The sequence below is a fragment of the Citrus sinensis genome, chromosome 1 (genome assembly GCF_022201045.2).
Source record: "Citrus sinensis cultivar Valencia sweet orange chromosome 1, DVS_A1.0, whole genome shotgun sequence".
Lineage (NCBI taxonomy): Eukaryota > Viridiplantae > Streptophyta > Magnoliopsida > Sapindales > Rutaceae > Citrus > Citrus sinensis.
The window spans coordinates 8,549,348-8,572,828 of NC_068556.1; positions in this window are offsets into that span (position 1 = coordinate 8,549,348).

Below are 23,481 nucleotides of genomic sequence, written 5' to 3' on the forward strand. Positions count from 1 at the left end.
TTTCCCTTTGCAGTGCCTTATTTTATGTAGACATTCATATCCTACAATAACATTGTCGGTTATCAATCTATCAGGAATAAAGGCACTTTGCATTGGAGAGATGATTTGGTGCAGAATTTGTTTGAATCTGTTGGCAACTGACTTAGCCACTATCCTATAGATAACGTTGCAAAGGCTAATAGGCCTAAAGTCTGTAACTTTTCTAGGCTTCCCCTTTTTAGGAATCAGGGCTATGTAAGTATAATTAAGGGGGGCTAGTGTACCTTGATTGTTTAAGATATGAAGACAGGTAGTAAGAACTCCCTCTTTGACCTCATTCTAGTGCTTTTGGTAGAAAGCTTCTGGCAGCCCATCGGGCCCCGGCGCCTTGGTTGGGCACATTTGATTTAAGGCTTCAGTCACTTCCTTTACTGTAAAAGGATTCTCTAACAACTCATTCATGTCCTCGGATACTCTCGGGGTGACACCTTTTAGAGCTGCTTCCATCTGGTTTTGGCTCGGCTTGGTTGTTGTAAATAGCTTTGTGAAATAGTTGCAGAATTCAGCCTCCACATCTTTGGCTTTCTTTATCCAATCCCCTGAGCTATTTTCAATCCCCCAAATTTGATTCTTTTTCTTTCTATTCAACGCTTTCAGATGGAAGAACTTTGTGTTCTTGTCCCCTTCCTTAAGCCAATCTGCTCTTGAGCGTTGCTTCCAGTAGATCTCCTCATCAATGATGATATTTTGAATCTGATTTTCCACAATTTTAATCTCTTCTCCAGATTCGTACTGCACCCCTCTCTGCTTCCATTCTTGAAGTTGCTTTTGTAACTCCTCCAGCTGCTTTTCCCTTCCCCTGAATTCCCTCTTGCTCCAGTTCAAAAGCCTAGCCATCGATTCTTTAGCAATCTTTCGAAACGAATAAACTGGATTGCCACTCTGCCAATTACCATTCAAGCTCCATTCCTCGCTAACTATCTCCTTACAAGCCTCATACGGGCTCCACATGTCCTCGTAATGAATTCGTGAGGATTGTCTCCTACTTGCAGCCATTTCCTCTCCCTTCTCTTGAACCACCATCAGCACTGGACAATGGTCTGAGGTCCATGTGTTCAGGTTGATTGCTGCATCATTGACAAAATTATCACTCCAGGCTCTATTGCATACAAAACGGTCCAGCCTTTCCTCTATAAATCTCTGCCCAAACCTCCCATTACTCCAAGTAAAAGGGTACCCCTTATACCCTACATCTGCTAATTCACAATCTCTCAATGCCTGCCTGAAGCTATTAATTGAGTTGACATTTCTCTCATTGCCTCCGCTCTTCTCATAGGGATGCAGAATTTCATTGAAGTCTCCGAAACATAACCAAGGACTCGGAGACAAACCTACCAACCTTCTCAAGAGTGTCCATGTATGCTGTTTCTGTCCCATTTCCGGATGCCCGTACACCCCTGTGCATCTCATTTGCCTCCCATTGGCCATCTGAACTTCAGCATCTATGTGATGCTTGCTGAACGATTTAATTTGCACACAAGTTTCTTCATTCCAGAGCAAAGCTAAATCCCCTCCCCTTCCACTACAGCTCACGGCAAAACAATTATCAAATTTCAATTTTTTCCCAGTCACGTTCATTTGCTTGGTTGACAGCTTGGTTTCACACAAAAAAACCAGCTGAGAACCATGCATATGGAGGATTTTTTTAAGTGCTAGAAACGCTCGGGGATTCCCCAAACCCCGAACGTTCCATGAGATGATCTTCATGGTTTTCGGCGGGGTTGGCTTCCAGCCTCCGCCGATATCTCTGCTATGGTTGAATCCGTGTCCACCATATTTTCCAACATCAATGGTTCCCAGCTCAACTTATTTTTTGCCACTGGAGAATGGTGCCCCTGAATCTTTGTTTCTGCTCAAACGACGTTGATCTTTACTAAGTGAAAATGATAATTTTACTCCAATGATATCAGTAAAGTTATAACAATATGCAAACAAAAAAATAAAAAAATGTAAAAAAAATGAAACTTCATGTAAAAATCAGTAAAAATATATATATGTGTATTTTAAAAAATAAAAAATAAAAAATAAATGGTCGGTGAATAATTTTTTAAATTAAAATTATATTTTAAAATTACAGCATCACTAATTGGTGGACCTCATGAACTGGGAAAAATATTTATTTCAAGATTTTTGCCGCGTGCAACCTATCTTGTACACAAATACCCTACACATAGAGCGACCCGACGTAGTTCAAATACATCACAATAATTTATTCCCACACTACCTTTCATTCACTCACACATGAAAAGTCAAGCAGATCTTCCAAATCCCCGTAATGTTGACGTCTCCATCTACATAGACCTGTTACTTTCACGTCTCCACGGGATTGTTACTTTCACCTGCAGTGTTCATACCAAGCTGACCCTTTAAGTTTGATTGGATAGATCATATACCACCAAAGTCATCAGGATTGAATCAAGATTTCTTGTTAGGTCTTGGCGTAAGCAAGACTTTCATGACCCTGAACAGTAAATAAACAAGTTATAATCTTTATATATATCCATGGTAGCTTTCGTTTTCAGTCACTTCGATCCATCCACTTTGAAAATATTTCAAAGAATTATTGCGACATCCTCCACTTGAGAGAGTACTTTGTTTGAGGCCTTTGAAGGTCATTTGAGCGAGAGATGTCTTTATTTATGTAACTGTTCGCGTCACTTTTACGAGTTCTTCCTGAGGTCCAGATATAAATTCTTTTTTTTTTTAAATACGGATATGATATTTTACAAAATAATTTTCACCTTTATGTATATTGGATAATTTGTGTTTTTGCCATTCAAAAATGAAAATATCGAACCTACTAAAAGGTTCTGACGCTAGGTGTCATGCAATAATATACGAGGTGTAGTTGAAATGAATATATTCAAGATACATAAAAATTAAATATGATTAATCAGATTGTAGGTCAACTACAGAACTCTGGTTTAGATTAATTAACTGAGAAATTATTATCTCAAATTCACGCAAACTTATAGGGTTAATTTTTTTTTTACCAATTAAATTATTAATGAAGAAAAGAATTAATTGTTTCTCTCTCTAGTTCGAGCAAGTTAATTAGTCTCATAATACGTCCTATTTTAGTAATATATCCAAGGAGGGTTGCAAGTTCAGAGGCTAATTAAAGGCCTTGCTCGATATTCTAACTCAAATCATCCTTTGTTTTATTGACTTTCACGTGAAGGGCGGCTTGCTGAAAGTTCCCATATTATACCTTGCATGAATGCCAATGCTTGGAAACACCTTTTATATTTGAAGCTCATTTTTAATATTTTGAAGTGGTTGGACCAAAAGCTTTCCGTAGATGCTCTCGAAACACAGATAACGTTCAACATATGACCGGTGCTATGTTACGTTAAATATAATATACACACGCTCACAGCAATAATAATAAAATATAACTTATTATTATTGTTGTGAGTGTGTGTACGTTACGTTTAACGTACGTTAAACGTAGTGTGATCCTCGACATATAGAAATTATCGTGTAGAAAGACTAGTAAAATCAAACAATTAAGTCTCAAACAGAAATAAAATTAAATAAAATAAAAATCAATAACTTTTAAAAATGTTATTTTAAATGAAAAAAGAATCCGTGATCTGTCATATCAATAATTATGAAATAGGACTCAATTAGGTGTAATATCGCATCTGCAGTTTCGATACTATCAAATAATTACAGTTTATTATTTTATATTGGTTATTTTGATAATCTAACAGTCATCAGGCCTGGGAATACGATATCTTTGAGTATGGTATAATTCAATTTAAATACCGTCAAATAATTAAATTTTATTTATTTTTATTAACTTTTTAATAATTTAATTGTCACTAAATCGACTGAATACGGTACATGTGATAGTGATACCCTACCGTCCTGTAACAACTCTCATGCCTAGAAAACGCTCAAAATTTTAGAAATTTTTTTAATACCATGTAAATTTTTGAAAAAAATATTGAATGAAAATAAAAGTTGAAAGAAATATATTAATAACTAACAACTGCCAAACTTTAATAAAAAAGACATTTATACCATTTCTACTTTATAATCCTTATTTTTTTACTTTTTATTTATAAAAAAAGCTAATAACTAATCTTTTTCTCTGTCAGTAAAGAGCTGTAATTGTACCTCAAGATTCCAAAATTAAAAACTAGCGTCCTCATCTAATTTTTTTTAAAAAATTATTTCACATAACCAATGGAATCATTCAATTTTCTTCTTGAGTTCTTTGATTCTCTCCCACGAGAGCTAAAGCCACCAATTGTACGTTGATTGAATTAGGTAGTGTAATGTGGAATTATTTTATAAGTTCATTAATTTAAAATTTTAACGACATTTATTTGAATTTTTTTGTAATATTTTACAATATACTTTTCGACAACCTTAAATCAAAATTATGATTTGGCTCCTCCCAACAGTCCAGGCAAGCCATCCTCAAATAATTAACATTTTTCAACTTTTACGACGGTGCTAGAGTATTGCAACTTAAAAATATAGTAGTCGGACCATAAGTAACATTTTCATGTTACCTAAAAATAGGGCAACATTTCTTAAACTCCGGAGAAAATATCAATATTATCACAAATAATAGAAAAAAAATTAATAACAATAAATATAAAAAATAATTCTAAGAGATAAAGAAATGTCAAAACCACACGAATCTCGGTGCCCAAGGACCTGCAGATAACGACACGTGGTGGCTTTTAAAACCGTTGGCAGTCAAATAAGACCTGTCGTGTCAACCTCAGTGGATAAGGACACGGACACGTGTTTGGTCAAAGACCGGATATAGATGACACGTTAAGTAAAGATCGTCCGTACAAAAATTCATAAGTAGCCTGATTTTCTTTTTTCTCGTACGCCGAGCTCCTTTGTGTTCTGTCGGGAGCTTCTCATGGGTTTAATTTTTCTATAATTTTGTCGCGGCTGTTGAAGCCATCTGTCTTAGCTTCCGCACACGTGGAGGCATTTTGAACCTTCTTGATCCGGCAGTTCACGTGACTGTAACTAACTATTTTTTCTGTTCGTTGAGCTAATTAAGGGCATCTAATTCAATTTTTATCTTTAATCAAATGATATTAATATCATACGTACCATCCTTCAAATTGCACGAGGCCGATTTATTATATTGGATCATATCCATCGAATATTAGGTTTCTTTTCTATTAGCGGTAATAGCTTTTTCTTTTTTGGGGTAATAATATGATTATTATATATGAAACTTGTGTATTTAATTGTTTTGTTGAACACTTACAAGATTCAGCGACAATATAGTTATAAAAAATGAAAAAATTATACTATTTTATCCATTATAGATATATTTATTTTAAAAATTCTAATTATTGATGAGGAAGAAGAAGTTTCAATCAGAAATTAAAAGAGATGACAAAGAAAATCATATGAAACGATGTAAGAAAAGTTTAAATTAATGTTTATGTTCTTTAAGATCAAATATAAATAATTAAAGCGGTAACTCAAGCGTCCAATAATCTTGGCCGTATGAGTTCAAGTTCCAATAATTGTTAAGACTCACTCTTTTTTAATAAGAATTATTTGATTCACTACTTTAGTGGTAAAATAATTTTTTCTTTCATATTAAAGTAATGGTTGTTATTCGAACTGCGTTATCTTATAATTATAAAAGAGAATCTCAATTAATATCTGATATGTTTATATTAGTATATAAAAAAAATAAACGATTAAAAAACTGTTTAAAAACCATACGTAATCTATACATTAAGCAATTGACATAAAAATGTTCGTGAATGGTGGGAGCACGAGAAACAGGAACTCGTATAATTAGGTGAATGAGTGCCGAAGGCATTTGCCTTTTACTATTTTAGAGACAACGTACCTACCAACACCATGTGGCTGGTCACACATTCTTCGGGCATGACCCCTAATGAGTAATGAACCCCATTTTCTTTCAGTGTTAAAACGTGACACTCGTAGTACATGCATGTGCTGTGCTGATGAGATTGGTCGTATTATAATTTAAAAATTATAATATTTAAATATTTAATTAATATTAATTATTTTTTTTAAAAGACAATCTGATTTGATTCATTACTTATACGATAAAAATTTTATTATATTTTTATAAAAATTAATATTTAAAAATTATATTTATTATATATTATTAATTTTTAATTTCATAATTTTTTTTTTCTACAACACCCAAATGCAAAACAAGGCCCAAGACTCGGTTTGATATTGTTATTAAAGAGTTGTGATTTTTAAACTACGATTTCAAATTATTTGATAAATATTTATAATTGTAGTTTAAAATTTAAAGTAATTTTTTTCTACAATTGTTTGATAACACACTTGCAATATCATAAAATATTTCTTATAAAATTATTATTTTAAATTCTTATTTATCAAACTCAATTAGTTTTTCATAACTACAGCTATTAAGCTATTATTTTACAAAATTATAGCTTAAAACTCACCGTAATATCAAATAAAGGCTAAGCGATTATTTACCCCAGGAACAGTGAGTTCAACAAGCACAACGGTCGAGCTGACGCTGTTGCATTTGTGTTTACAATAAGAACCATTATGGATGGCGGGGCTATGATGTTGGTTGTTGTGACTTGTGAGGGTCAAAATGAAAAGATTACAAAATTAGTAGCCTTAAATTAATAATCTGTAAAATAAGGGCGATTAACATGAGATTTTTTAAAACAATACATTTTAGTTTTAACCCTTATCTTCTCTAAAAGTAAAATTTTCAAGTTAATTTAATTTGGATTATAAACTTAAAACCAGGCCAAAAGTACCATCTTCGTGATTTGTAATTGTGACTGTGATCGATTGAATTCGTGATTGAACAGCATTTTAGAAAGCATTTTCGGATGTTTTCATTTATCACCCGAATAATAATAATAATAATAATAATAATAATAATAATAATAATAACCGATGGGCCCCTTAATTCTGATCGTTTTATCTTCCTATTCAGAATAATTGGCTGGATTTGACGTAGTGCTGGGAAATTATGTTCTTTTTGTTTTTTTTTTTTTTTGGGACAATATAAAAAAAATTATGTTAAAAAAGTCCGCTTTATGTATAGATCAAGAAAAGACGTCCACTAAACACAATAAATAATTAATTGGGTCCCTCAATGAACTATGATGCTCTTATCTTTTTTTCAATATTAATAATGTAAAAATATGTACATTTAGATTTAATCAATAATACACATTATTTTTATTAATAAAAAATTATAATCATTTTCAAAATAATATAGCTAGTTAACAAACCAATTTTAAATTCAAAAATAAAAATAATAAGAGATAGGATAAAACACAATATCTCAAGTTCTTTTATTTGAAATTATATTCTTGACAAATTCTTGACATTCAATTATTGACACATTAAGTAAGTTTCATTGCATAATGTTTGTGTGTTCATCTTCTTTTAGATAAAGAAAATATATTCAAATATAATTGAAATATAAAGTGGTTTCTGAAAGTTAGAGTGTCTATTAAGCTGTAATTAGTCATTTGTCATGCTTGCACGATAACAAGAGATTTATTTCAAGGTTTGCATAACAATATACTTATTTCAAGGTTTGCACAACAAGAGATTTGTTCTAGCAATCCCTCTCAGTTGCTGAAGTTTAAGTAATTTATTTGTATATTATTCTAAATACTTTGCTAGATATTGATTGGATGTAATTAGTTAGTTTCTTTTGGATTAATAATATTTATATTGGCAGTTATCTAGTTACCATATTTACTAGATGATAAGGAAATTTTAAATTGATAAAACTTTTTGGATGTACACAAACTGGTTAAAGAAATTAGAACCTTTTAATTAATTAATTGTCATTATATTAAATTATATTAGATGAATAATTACAATTAAAATAAAGTTAAAAATAAATTTTAATCAATAATTTATCACTCAACGAAACTCAGCCCGACACTAAATCTCAATCTTATTTCTATAAAGAAAAATAAATTATTTGTAGGAGAACTGGTGCCCTTAATTATTGAGAGCATCGGCTATTTCGAGTTTACTAGAATCATCAATAATTACAAGCTTCGACAAAATGTGATTCTCCACCACCGCATTTCGTTTTCTAAATGCGCATGAATAAATTTATATACATAGTCAACAACGCTTTTTGAAAAATAGAAAATCTGAGATAATATGAGTTTTCAATAACAGTATTTTAATCATTACTTAAACATTGATTTAACATAATATCATAACACTATTAAACATTTTTCTAAAATATAAATTTATTTAATAAAAGTAATGGAGAACTCGGTGCGTTCTATATATGGTAGGATATTGGCTAGGGCCGTTAATAATTTTTTAAATTGCATTTAAAAAAATCTAAAAACTACCGATGATATATATTTATATCAGGCATAAATATTAGCTCATATCAGATTCAAATATAGCCCTTACGGTAATACTTAAACCATGATTAAAATAAAATCTGATAATAAAATCATTGAGGGTGTTAATGATTTAATTTGATTTTTTTTATAGGTTAATGGTTTTTTTTTTTTTGAACCCTAAATCTGTTGTGCATTTTTCAACTCTCGGTTATATTACAGAATCTGTCATTTTTTGTTTTTTTTGAAACTGGAATTTCATTGATTGGTAATGGTTTAAATGTTAAGTGATTTGATGTTAGGTGATCTATCTACTACAATAATATTCCCTCTTGAATGACACATGACAATAATAGAGCTCTAAAATGAACTGGAACAGGAACCAGGAAGCAAAGAGTTAAGTTGAGAATGGACCAAAAGGACTTACGTGCCGCAATAAGAGGGGCATTTACTGCAAGTTTGGTCAGTGTGCAGTAACCACAACTCCAGGTGTTTGGAGCAAAGCTTAACCATAAGTTTTCTTTTCTTTTCATGGCCACTTTTCCTTTCTTTTTTTCCCTCTCTTGTTGTTCTTTCGCAAGATTGAGAGGTTTTTTTTTTTTCAACTAAAGTTGGCAGAGCTTTACTTTTATACTTGTCCTCAACTGCACTCATCTATCGCACTCTGCACATGGGGAACCTTCATTCCAAACACTAGACTATTCTACACGTGTACTACATATCATATCCCAAATTCAGGATTTGCAATATTCCCACTAGGAATAAAAATTTCTCATATTTCCCAATGTTGTACTATCGTCATTTTCTTTTAATTTATAAGAGATTCTAAGTCTGTGTTCTGATCATTTCAGGGGGAAAAAAAATTGTGCTCTTGACTGTCGTAGCACATGACATGTCCCGACCTTATTAATGTAATTGTACATGCTTTAATATAATAGTGTTAAAAAAATTACATATGATTTTGAATAAAGTATTTTTACGGCCATAAATAATTGGTACAAACAGATATAGCATAATACTATTGATCTAATATAAACATAAAATAATAAAAATAAATCGTGTGAGTTGTTGAACTAATAGTATTATGCCACATATATTTTTTGAAATACTAAGTAGGCATTGAGATTCTAAAAATTTAAGCGACTAAAACTTAATGCAATTTAAACTAAACAACCAAATTTAAAATAAATAAATTAATGTGCAACGAAAAATAAAGAGATAGGGTAAGAGAGAGCAAACACGTGATTTTTACGTGGTTTGGCCAATCATGCCTACGTCCACACCTCCAAACTTATCGGGTTTGAAGATTTCACTACGTAAACCTTCAAGGCTTCAACAACACTTATAATTGACTTTTAATATGTCAATAGACTTATACAATAAGAGATTATCCCCAATCTCTTAACTCAGGTGTATCCCAACACTTACAATCACTTAAAAATAAAGATTACAAATGAATTTTCTCTCACACAATATATATGGTTACAAATGAAAGCTTAAAGTGTGAATCAATGAAACAAAAATAAGTTTAAAGCTCAATAATGATTGTATACTCAGTAGTAAGCTCAATGATAACTTGAGGATCTCACTTTGTTTGAATTTGATTGAGTCATTTTATAGTTGGAGCTGAAAATTAGCTGTTGTTAACTTTTTAAGAAAAATTGGATCGCTGTTAACTGTTGTCGGTTCACCATTTTGACTAGTGCAAATGATTGTTGAGTTGAGATTTTAAATAGTCGGTTAACCGTTTGAAGTTATCGATTAGCCGTTTATTTCCAGAAACCTGCAAAACAAATTTTAACTAATCGTTCTTGCTAAACGGTTCACAATTACAATCTAATTCTTTTCTGGAAATTATCGGCTCACCTTTTTCAGTAAACGGTTCACCGTTATTTTTCAAAATTAGCATTTAAACAACCTTTTGTAGAAAATGATTTTTCGATTAAAGTTAACAATTATACGAATTCTTAAACATGTCTAAAATATTATACGGCTTTAAGAGTTTGTTTAATATTAATAGCTCCAACATTTTTAATTGAGAACATATAAGATTTGTTATCATCAAAATCAATATTATAGGATTATTTATGTCAACATCTTTTACTCTAAAATTTTTTATAATCTAAAAGGGTCCATTTGGGAATATTTTTAGGATGCTCCAAAGTAATTTGGAAAGTTAAAAGCTAATTTGGTGCTTGGTATGTTTTTTTAGAAATCTCTTTTAATAAAATTATCTCATTCTATAGCAGATTTTGAAAAAGTAGAAAAAGAGCAGCTTTCTCCTCAAAAAAAAAAAAAAGAGCAGCTTTTCGAAATCTGATTTTGAGAACCATTTTTACACTTAACGCAATTCCATATGTATCTTTATATATATATTATAAAAAATTTAATTTATCCTTATTAATTATAAAATAAAATCACCAACTTTAAAGAGATTATTATTATTACCAATTATATTGAGATAACAAAATAAAAAATAAAATTAATAAAAAATTTATTTTAGTTGTCAATTATTATATGTACACAATATTACTCAAATAAATTTTATTAAATATTATATCCAATTCAATCAATTATATTCTTATAGCAGTTTAACAATAAGTTTTATTAAACATATATAATTGCTTTTAAAACACACAACACTTTAAAAATAAAATTTACTAAATTTTTAACTGATTATTTTTGCAGTTGACAGCTAACAACAATTATTTTAAAAGCTATAACATTACCAAATTGGCGTCATATGAAATAATATGCTTGAAAATATAATCAGCAATGCATAAAATAGATATTATCAAAAGCTCGCCTATCTATTTTTGAGATATTATTTTACCACTAATTGGTAATTACTTTTTCCTACCTAGTGTTTCAATTTTTATCATTTTATTATCAAATCATTAACTCTGCATACAAAATTTTGACATTATGAGGGTACTTACAACAATGGCAATTTAATACAAAAAAAAAGTCATTTGATAAATTGGTAATTTCCCAATAAGTTAGGTAGCAAATTGATAATTTTTGCACTTATTTCCTATTACTAAATTAAATATTGGCGTGATGATATTTCCATCTCATACTTTTTGTTAGCCCACTCCATTTTTATAAAATAATTACAAAAAGTTCGCATAACTTTTAAAAATTTTAAATAAAGAAGAATTTAGAAGATTTAATTAATTAAATCTATCTTAATTTTTTTTTGTGATTCATATTTTTCCTTTTATTATACTTGACTACTAAGATTACTTTAGTTTAAGTTTAAACTAACTACTTTGCCCTTATAAGATGAAAGTACCAAAAATTTACTTTAACTTCAATACTTTTTTTAATTTTTTTACAAAATTCCTTATTTCTAAATGACGTGTCAATACTACTTTACTAGTATGATTATTAATCTTTAATTAAACTAACGTGATGTCTTTATTCTACAATACTCATGTAAATTATCAAACTATCAAATTTATGTAATTTATATGTAGGTTATTGAAAATTATTAGATTTCATTTAAAAATGTAACATTGTAGTCATAAAATCAAATATCTAAACTATTAGATAGAAGAACACATATTTATTAGGGCAATTTGTTCATTTTATATCATAAGGGTAAAATAATCAAACAAAACTCATGTTAAAGCAATTTGAATGGTCAGAATGGTAAAAAAAGAAACCTAAGTAAGAAAAAAGTTAAAAGAAGAATTTAATTGAGTAATTATGAAAAAATATTTAATTGATTAATTGTAAAAATTCCATTGTCAATCTGTATTTGTTAAAAATAATATGAACTTACCATAAAAATATTTTTTATAAGTAGGATGAATTTACACAAATAGTGGAGTGAAAATATCCACATCTCAAATATTATAATATTAAATATATATATATATATATATAAATACAAATATTAAAAGAACGAGTAATTTAGATATAAAATTAGATTCTTTAAATAATTTTTATTTTATTAAATTTTTAATTGTAATTGATATGTAATTATCAAAATAAGTATACATAATAAAATAACAATGAAGATAATATTAGCTTCTTAACATAATTATTATTTTCAAAATTTTTAACTTGAAACATATTTAATTTTCTAAATCTTTGATTTTAGATTTTTTTTTTCATTTTAGTGGATAAAATCATTCTTCTCCACACTTCAATGGTTGGAGGGTAAAATAGTCTTTTGACATAAATCCTGTTACTTTTAATGATTTATGGTAAAATAATAAAAAACTAAAATAGCAAATAAAAAATAATAATCATCAGAATTCTTTAGTGGTAAAATGATATGTTAGGAAAAGTTAGTTGGACACTTAATAATATCCTTATATAAAAAATAATTTTTTTGATAAATTTTATTGTTGAAGTATTGTGACGTAGTATAACTAGCATCATAGACATAACATCAAATTATCCATGCTTTTTTTTTTTGGATTAAACAAAGATAGGATATATTATCTTTTTATTGAAGTAACAATGTTATAATAAAAACTCTAAAAATTTTCATTGTTTATTCAGTTAGGTTGTTTTTTAAACTGCTTGTAAGAGCAACTGGTTTTATTTTATATAAAATATTAAAGATCTCAAACGCACATCGTATTGATGTTTTGACTGTATTTTTTTTGCACATCGTTTCTATTATTTATAATCTTGCAACTTCATTTCTTTCCTGTGCTCCAAGCATTTATTCTCCAAGACATTAATCTTGCAGCTCCAAGCATTTATTCTCCAAGACATAGTTTATATAGTTATTGTGAGAGTGTACTTGAGGACATCTTCATAACTCTAATGTTTCCCTTCTCGCGTTGGGTTATTTTGATAATTTCTGTTTGATAAACGATATCCATCATCATCAGTAAGCTTGGACGCCAAGCTGCTAATGGTTTTTCTGTTTGAGATCCCTTGCCATCTTGCTGAAAATTTATTGGATAACTCAGCTACCTCTATTGAGATGGTCGTCAAGATGCTAACGTAGTGACTCATCTTTTGCTTGTTGGTTCGGAGTGTCAAAGAAAATAATTGTTCAAACCAAATCTTTATGATCATTGAAATTTTCAAGGTATGATTCAATAATAGAGGTGGTTAAATGGGTCGTGACACGATTTTTTTGTATTTATATTGACAAATATTCAGACAATTAATAAACGGATTGATAAGACAAGAGATGATAAACAACTATATTGTATCCGTGTTAGACCACCTCAACACGATTACACATTTATGACATAAATATCAATTAATATATGATAATATTATTGAACAATTAAACTAATGTATATGTAGAACACTAAATTATATATTCGTGTTATATTCATATTATGTTATAAACTTATTCATGTCATTTTTATGTCATATTATCTTATGTATGACCTATTTTAAGAATAATTTGATATCTTTGTTATTTTCTAAATTAATTTTTAATTTTCTATACTAAATGTGTTAATCAAGTAAACACGATTAACACGAATAATAAACGGGTTATGTCTGTGTTTTGATATTTTGACATGATTAATAAATGGGTCGTATCTGTGCTTACTTAAATTTGACACAATACGATTCTACAAATTGAATTGACATCCATATTCTATAATCACCAAGATTTCTTCATAGTTAAAAGTATACTTAGCTCTCATATTTTTGTTAATGCAATGTCTATATGAAAGCCAATCCCTTATACTTGAATTATAGAATTCTATTCTCTCTATAAGATATTACATTTACAATTTATGTACCAAAAGGTAATAAAGCCATCAGAATATTTATTAAGTAAAATAATTAGTATCAAGCTTTAAAATCCAAATGACTCTTAAAATTACTAAAAGTTTGTGGAAGAATAATCTATGAATTTTGTTTAATGGTTTTTAAGTAATTTATTTATTTTATTATTATTGCTGTTGTTGTTGCTGCTGCGGCTGCTGGCCAATCAGTAAGTTTTATTTTTTGCTTACTAACCAAATGTTGGAATCTAGGAAAAAATAGAAAGTTAAAAAAATCAATTTGTGCTTTGTATGCCCTCCAATTTTTAAAGAAAAAAATAAAAAGAAATTTTACAATTAAAATGAAAATTTTTAGGCTATTTATAGGAGAACATCATTCTTCAAACTCCTACAAAAGATCAACAAATCTAGTTAGGATGTTTCTTTATTTACTTGGGTAGGTCTTCCATCAATTGGTTGGCCCCATTGTGAATTGATGACGTGATTGTGCGATTACGATTTAATGCTGCATTTTTACTACAATTAAAAGAAAATTAAAATGGTTCAAGATTTCTAACTGAGGTAATGCTGGCGACCTATAGATTCATAACAAATTTTGCAAAGAAGTGTACCAGAAGGTTTCTCCATTAATCAGAAATTTTGTTTTATTATTGATTTATTATTATAGCAAGTAGTTTGACAATGTCCCTAAACAGGATTTAGAATGGGTAAATTTACAACAACTTGTTGTTCAAAATGCAACGGATGATGCAATCAATTTCGATACTCCGTAGAATTCAAACCTCCATAGAGGTCAATAATTTTTCGGACCATCAAAAGCTAGGGTTAATAATAAAATTTAGTAGATTAAGTTTAGGATTTTCTATTAAACTTTAGTAATTTATAATTCACAAGTTATGACCACGCGTTTGTAGTGTGTGTGTGTGTGTATATATATATATTTTTCAAGCTTATATATTACCAACCAAAACATTTGATTCTCCTTGAAAGGAAAAAAAAGGTTGATTTTGTTTTGAACTCGGGAATTTCTTGCTTCCTTTCACCCTAATTTACACCATTATCAAAATACAACAAAAATTTAAATTTATTTAATTATTACGTGTATCAATTGTCCACCGCAACGACGTAATTACTCTTACAAAAATAACTACACATATAATTTGTGTTTGTTTTTATTTTGTTATTTTATAGGGTTAAGTATGTTTATTTTCTGGATAATTTATACAACTTGCATACATTGGATGCAAAATAGAATAAATTCAAACTTTTATTGTATTTTTTATGATGGTATAAATTTTGGGTGGACAATTGATAATTTTTCTATTAAAATTTATTGATTTTTTATTTTGGAAAAGCACTCTTCAGTCTTCATATTTTTGTGTGCTCTTTATTTTTTGAAAATATTATAAAAGGTAAAATATATTTAATATTAGGAGTGTATTATAATATTTTTTAAAATACGAGAACTAAACGAATATTTATTTTTTAAAATTTTACTATTAAAAAATTTTAAAAAAAAACTGCCAAATTTTTTTTAAATCAAAGTTGTCATGGCACATTTTGAATGTTTGGATTCAAATTGGATAGGCTATCGAATTGAAAAAAAGAAAAAAAAAAGCCTCCATATTATTAAACATAAAAGATCTTAAATGCTACTTTTACTATGAAATAGTTTTAAAATTCTTTTACCATGAAATAGTTTTAAAATTCTCTCTTAATACGAGCCTTTAAAAATCTTATCTCATATGTCTTTTAACGATCATGTATGGTTACTAATAACTATTTTTATTTATATTTAACCACTAATCAACCAAAATAAGTTCAAATCATGAAACAATCCTAACTCTCCATTTTCCAAGGTAGCCTGATAATCATTCATATCCCCTTATGTTTTATTCATTTTTGTATAATAATAAAGTTTTTTTTTCAATTATGCCCCTAATTCAATTATATATTTTTTCAATTAGATTCATTGACTTATTAGATAAAATGATAAAATTATATATTTATTGAACACATTGAAATCATTAGGGGCCTAAATGTTATTACAATTCTAACTTATTATAAAAATATTCTAATTGAAAGAAAATTATGTCAATATATTATAGCATCGTCACTAATATTATAATAAAACATCTCTGTAGTGATTGTTTATATAAGAATAGCATCTACGTAGTTATAAAGTATTTTATTCCTATTTTGGATTGCTTATAATAAACTCTACATTATAATAAGTTATAATTTTTCTAAATCCCTTTAAAGAAACGTGCATTCCACTTAGTAATAACTATTTGTATATAGTTAAAAAAAATTGTTATATTTATATTAAAAGATTAAATTAGAATAAATATTTTTCAAAAGTTGTTTGAGTCAATGATTTGTTATTTAGAGTTGTTGCCAAATCCTCATAAAATATCTAAAGACCTTACATAGCGAGAAAAATATTAAAAAGAATGTAAATATTTAGAATTTTAAGATTAATTTGCTTATTCTTGATACTACATAAATACATGTATTCGTTTCTTAAAATTATGTCTATTTCTCTTATCAATGTCTATACATTGGATTTGATATCTTCCATTACTTAATTATTGGTGTATTGTGTACTTTACCGTTACATAACTTACACCAAGGAAAATTAAGTTAAAACAATAATTCTGGAGCTATACCTTTTATGTTATAATATCCTTATAATAATTAAATTAGTTTGGTCTCAATATTATGACTTTGGAGAGGTTTTATTATACAAAATTAAAAAATAAATGTAGTAACAATTAATAGTTTCAGAACTTCATGGTTTATTTCCTTCACAAAGTCACACTTGCTCATTTTATTATTCAAAAATTTCATATTCTTATTCAATAAAATTAAAAAGGATTTCAAAAATAAATTTTAAATACAATTTAATAATTTATGTTGAGAATCTTATTTATTATATTATTATCAATCATATATATATATATATATATATATATATATATATATAAAGAATTCTTATGATCTTACTCAGATTTTGGACAAAAAGAAAACAAAAAAGTCAACACCCACTATCCAAGATCTTCAAAACGAAATCAAGCAGATTAAGCTTGAAATCAAGGATTTAAAAGAAAAACAAAAAAGTGATTCTGATACTATTCAACTCCTTTTACAAAAACAATTACAGGATAATTCAGACAATGAATCTAATCCTGATGATGATGGTGATGATATTAAAGTAGAAAATATTGAGTCAGTACCCAATGATTTTCTGTTTGTTTTAAAACAAATCACCACAAGAAAGTATTTGATCAAAGTCACTCTCATCTTTTCTGATGATTTTGCTATGGACGCCATTGCCCTTTTTGATACTGGCGCCGATTTAAATTGCATTAGAGAAGATATTGTCCCCAAAAGATTTCATGAAAAAACAAAAGAAAAACTTTCTGCCGCTAATAATTCGAAATTGGATCTCTCAATAGGGGTAATAGTGCCTTTGGAAATATGGTGACCAAGGAACCTGACTTTTGTTTGAAATAATGAAATCTTTGTACTTGAAAGAGCCAGGCCAGCCTTTTTTGTAACAAGATGAAAAGTCTTTAAATGTTTGAAGTGTTGATCAATACTTTGAGAAAAAATCAACACATCATCAATATAAACTATACAAAACTCGGAGTAGGGGTTATAAATGTCATTCATGATTCTTTGAAATTCCGAGGGTGCATTCTTTAAACCAAAGGGCATAACAGTCCATTCGTACTGTCCAAATGGAACAGTAAAAGCAGTTTTATAACGGTCTTTTGGATGAATTTGAATTTGCCAAAAACCAGACTTCATGTCAAATTTTGAAAAAATAAGAGCAGAACACAATTTTTGGAGCAAATCCTTTTTATTAGGTATGGGGTACCTAATCCATTTTAAGGCTTTATTTAAGGGCTTATAATTTATCACAAGTCTAGGTACACCTCTTTCAATTTCAGAATTTTTATTTACATAAAAAGCGGCGCAAGACCATGGGGACCTTGACTTGACAATGAGTCCTTTTGACTCCAAATCATTGATTTCTTTTTTGCAATGTTGCTCCAATTCCATGTTCATTTGTATTGGACGTGCTCTGGTGGGTATTTGCTTTTCATCAAAAGAACTTTCATAAGGCAAATCTACTAAATGCTGTTTTCGATTCCAAAAAGCAGAAGGTAAATCGGCACATATTTCTTTTTCAATAAGGCTTTTAAAATCGGAAATTTTTCTTTGAATAAAATTATTTTGTAATTGACTCTCAATTCTTTGGAAGTTTAAATCCTTTTTTAAACAAAACAAATCATCTTGTTTGGATTTAAGAATGGCATTGATTTTGTGCTGATAAACAGAACAAGCTTTAACAATGTTTAGATTTCTAGTTTTTGGTTTTTCAATAAATGGGAAAACCAGTTCTTTAGATTTTGCTTTGAAATATATACCATCATAGTTGACAGCATAAGGAGTTATGAGATTTATAAAAGGAGTGCCTAAAATGATAGCATGATGAATATCATTTGTAAGGACAAAAGAAGTTTTAAATTCAATTTGATTATTATAAATCGAGGCTTCAACTTTGGAGCTAACATTCAATTTCGAATTATTAGCGGCAGAAAGTTTTTCTTTTGTTTTTTCATGAAATCTTTTGGGGACAATATCTTCTCTAATGCAATTTAAATCGGCGCCAGTATCAAAAAGGGCAATGGCGTCCATAGCAAAATCATCAGAAAAGATGAGAGTGACTTTGATCAAATACTTTCTTGTGGTGATTTGTTTTAAAACAAACAGAAAATCATTGGGTACTGACTCAATATTTTCTACTTTAATATCATCACCATCATCATCAGGATTAGATTCATTGTCTGAATTATCCTGTAATTGTTTTTGTAAAAGGAGTTGAATAGTATCAGAATCACTTTTTTGTTTTTCTTTTAAATCCTTGATTTCAAGCTTAATCTGCTTGATTTCGTTTTGAAGATCTTGGATAGTGGGTGTTGACTTTTTTGTTTTCTTTTTGTCCAAAATCTGAGTAAGATCATAAGAATTCTTTTTAACAATTGGGACTTTAGAAGTCTCGGCTTTGTTAAAATCCAAAGTTTTCAAAAGTTTATCAAGATATTCTTTTTGAAGATTTGGATCAGAAATATGCTTTACAAGTTCAAGAAAAGTTTCTTGGTCTTTGGTCAAAACATTGATTTTCTTTAAAAATGAATCGGATTCAGATTCACTACTGCTAGATGCAGAGTCATCTGAGTCAAAAAGCTCATCAACTTGGTAAGGATCATTATCTCCCGACATGGAAGATTCAGAATCAGAAAATTCAACAAGGAGGGGAGCTAATTTGGAAAGAATGTCTTCATCGAGGTCAAGCTCATGAAGTCTTTTGTTCATTTTGCAAAATTTTGCAGTATGACCTTTCATGCCACATTTAAAACATGTAGCATCTTTGAAATTGAATGGGGTTATAGGTTTGGCTTTAAGTTCTTTCTTTTTAGAGAAACTTTGTCTCTTATAAGGCCTCGAAGGTTTCTTATAAGGAAGTTTCCTAAAATCACGAAAAGTTTTTCTAAAGTGTTTAGATTTGTAATGTTTCCTGCGAGGTTTAGAAGAACACTCACCATTACAATCTTTGGAAATAGAAGTTTTAAAGGGGTCATAATTGAATTGTTTACAGAAACCGCCTAATTCTTGTTTAGACTTCTTAAGCTCCCACTTAAGTCGTTTCTGTAATTTCAAATCTTGACAAATCTTTAAACCTTCTTTGTTGACAAAACTGACAAGTTCACCATAGGTGAGCTCATCATACGGAATACGGTTGTCATAAAGGGCTTTGATAGAATTTCTTACCTTTTCACCCAAAAGGGTAGGTAATCCAGCAAGAAATTTTTCTTTCCAAGTAGTATGATTTGCATCATCTCTTAGAAATAATCTGGTGAAAAAGGAGGTTTTGTAGCTTTGGAATTCACTAAGTTTCCTACATCTCAAGTTATGTAGTAGCTCAGCGTTTTTATCACGGAGGTAAGAAGGGTCACCAATGAAATGGAGGGAAATGGTCAAAATGAGAGTTGCAACAGCATCCTGGATTGGATTGTTGAACTCATCAAGAATAAGAGCTCCATTCTCATCGGTTTGGATAGAATTTAGGATGTCTAGTTGTTGCTGATTAGTGAGAAGATGATCCCACCAACCTTTCAATTGACCAGTAAAACCGGCAATGAGGATTTCCGATATGGCACGATCAGAAGTTCCTGCTTGGGTTTTATAGGCATTGGCTGCCATTGTCATTTGTTGCAACAATCCTAGGATATTATACTCAGACATGCCATCGATATTCCACTCATAGACTGAAGATGCATTATATCGGGATTGATTTAATGCACTTGGCCTATTATCTATTGCTAGATCAGGTGGAGTCTTGACAGTGGGAAGGGCTAATTCCCAATGGATTTTGTTTGCTTTAGGAGTGGATTCCTCTTGGAAGGCTTCAACATCCGAAGAGGCTATAGAAGTTTGGTCATCTTTTTCTAATACTCCAATTTTGCTAGATTGAGGAGTATCAGGAGCTATCTGGGCTTTGCTAGATGAGGAAGAAGCAGCTTCTATCCTATCTAGTTGTTCTCTAATGGCTTTAGCAAAATCTGATTTTGATTCTTGAACAAGCTTTTGGCTAGTTTTCGAAACCTGAAAAGGTTTGAAAATAGGTTCCTTAAGCTTTTTATCAGAATCTGGTTTTGAAGGAATGGGCTTTTGACTAGGAGAAACAGATATGGTTGACTGTTGGAATTGGTTTTCTATTCTAGTCAACTGTTTTCCTATAGTATTTAAGTTAGTATTACAGAAATTATTCTGTTGAATAATACTACTTAAATTACTATCAGTATCATTTGGTTTGGGGATTTTGTAAGGTGAAGCTCTGATTTCTACAGGAGGTTCGCCGTGGTCAACGGTTACGCTCCGGAGGGGTGGATGCTCAGAATCGACTGTTCTATTACTTTCGGAGAGTTTCCACTCAGTGGTCTTTTTCCTAATAGTAATAGGATTTGACTCTTTGAAGGGGTAAGAGATGTTGTTATTAGAGGAATATATCTCGAACCAATCAAAAAATAATATATGAACTTTATGAAGATTCACAAATTCATAATAAGATTGTTGGATTTCTTTTCTTTGGTTTAAAAAGTGTTTGAAAAACCAAAGTCTTTTTTCTTTGTTTAAATCAGAATAAAAATCATTATGCAGAAGAGTTTTATCTAATTCAAATTCTTTTTCAATGACACTAATGACATTTTCTGTAACAGCAGAAAACGTAGGAGATGTTGGAGGAGAAGGTTCCTTCTCTTCCTGACTTTGAATATGTTGATTACTAGTGTAGATCGGATGAGGAACACTAGTGGTATAATCAACTGATCGGATGGAGGTACTAGGAATATCTGAAGTAGAAAACCTAGGTTGACTTTGAAAAGGAAGATTTATAACAGAAGGGACTTTTGTGAATTTCCTTTCTAATGAAGGAATACTTGAGCACGATGCTTTATCAGAAAATCTGGATGAGGTGGATCTTCTGAACGATAGTTTGACTCTACCATCTGAATACTGAGTTACGTTTTGTAACTCTGTATTTGGCTCAAGTTGTTTTGGAATCGCTGGTGGAGCGGCTCCTTCAAGAATCCATTCTTCTGGAAGATGGACATCTTTCCATTGAATAGGTTTTGGAATAACTGTGTTGGCTCTAGACAAATCAGTCTGTAAGAGAAGAGTCTCATCTCTTTTTGACTGGAATTTATGTTGCGTACTAAATGCAGTGATCATTGCCTTATATGAGATTTTAAAAATTAAGGCAACTGGGATAGATCCCTCAATCATATTATAATTATGAGTTTTGATTTGTAAAATCATGCCTCTGAACTCACAACATGCTTTGAATCACTAGTCTTCCCGGAAGAAGAGCTAGAAAAGGATGATGTTCTACAGTGTATAGGCTCCATGGTTAAAACCGTATGGTTAATCTTTGGTTTGGTCAAAATGGCTACAGGTATGGGTTTACAGCCCTCAGCGGAAAACTTATCCTATAACGGGACTTACTACCAGTAAATATTCACCACAAAACAAAACTTCAAAATTAAACACAAGGCTTTAAAACAAGGAAACTTTAAACGATAAAACACTTTCCTCCCCTTGGCTCTGATACCAGAAGGAAATAGGATCGAAGGATGGATGTGCTTTCGTTAGATCTCAATATTAAAAACTTTAGATAAACCAATTAATGGATCGGCTTTTCCAAATTTTATAAAATAATAAATTACCAGCTTTGATTATGGAGTTCTTTGGATCATACAATGTTCAAACAAATTTGAACGCGGTTAGTCAATTTTAATAACTAATTGATACGTGGCGTTGTTAAACCAGATCGATGCTACACAGAGTGAAGCCTTTGGACCCAGATCTGACTTAGAACAGATCAATAGCCCGCACGTTCGGGTTTCCAGCCGATATACCAAATCAGTTTTAGTTTACCAAATAAAGTTAAGTTGCTTTAAACGTGGTTGATTCTTTTTATTGGGCTATTATCAGATTTAGATTAGGTTCTTTTAAAGGTTTGGGTACATACACAGTACCAGATCCGGATCCCGGAAATGGTGCTCTGAAGGAAAAGATGACCAAACTTCTATAGCCTTGGAGTATTAGAAAAAGATGACCAAACTTCTATAGCCTCTTCGGATGTTGAAGCCTTCCAAGAGGAATCCACTCCTAAAGCAAACAAAATCCATTGGGAATTAGCCCTTCCCACTGTCAAGACTCCACCTGATCTAGCAATAGATAATAGGCCAAGTGCATTAAATCAATCCCGATATAATGCATCTTCAGTCTATGAGTGGAATATCGATGGCATGTCTGAGTATAATATCCTAGGATTGTTGCAACAAATGACAATGGCAGCCAATGCCTATAAAACCCAAGCAGGAACTTCTGATCGTGCCATATCGGAAATCCTCATTGCCGGTTTTACTGGTCAATTGAAAGGTTGGTGGGATCATCTTCTCACTAATCAGCAACAACTAGACATCCTAAATTCTATCCAAACCGATGAGAATGGAGCTCTTATTCTTGATGAGTTCAACAATCCAATCCAGGATGCTGTTGCAACTCTCATTTTGACCATTTCCCTCCATTTCATTGGTGACCCTTCTCACCTCCGTGATAAAAACGCTGAGCTACTACATAACTTGAGATGTAGGAAACTTAGTGAATTCCAAAGCTACAAAACCTCCTTTTTCACCAGATTATTTCTAAGAGATGATGCAAATCATACTACTTGGAAAGAAAAATTTCTTGCTGGATTACCTACCCTTTTGGGTGAAAAGGTAAGAAATTCTATCAAAGCCCTT